We start from the raw sequence: 486 nt of genomic DNA, 5'->3' as shown, positions 1-486 counted from the left end.
GCTGCTTTTAATTTTCATGCTGTTTTTGTTACTTTTATTTATGCTCTCAAGCGTCATGCATGCTTTTATTTATGCCTTCATTTATGTTCTTAAAGAGTCGTTTTTTTAATCATTTACGCTTTTACATATGCTTGTATTATGCTCTTAAAAGATTCACTCTTGATTTTATTTATGCTATGCTCGTGTATGCTTTTATATATGCTTTTGTAGGCTTTTATACGTTTCGATTTTATGCTTTGTGCTTTCAGGCATGCTCTCTTATAACCTCACACATATGTCCTAAGATTTCGAAAGCAAATTCACATGCAAGCAATATCTTTTTTCCTCGTAGCAATATGAGGCTTGTGTTTACTTCTCTCCCCTTGTGTAACTGAGGCATAAAGATATGGGTTTATGTAGTCTGTATATGAGCCATGTGGTAATGGCCCTTCATATCATGTGGGGCTTCATAGTCATGTGCATTTTTTTTCTTCTCAGATACAGTAG

Source organism: Penaeus monodon, chromosome 34, assembly GCF_015228065.2.
Source record: "Penaeus monodon isolate SGIC_2016 chromosome 34, NSTDA_Pmon_1, whole genome shotgun sequence".
Classification (NCBI taxonomy): domain Eukaryota; kingdom Metazoa; phylum Arthropoda; class Malacostraca; order Decapoda; family Penaeidae; genus Penaeus; species Penaeus monodon.
The sequence above is the reverse complement of the archived record's forward strand: the minus strand, read 5'-3'. Positions refer to the sequence as shown.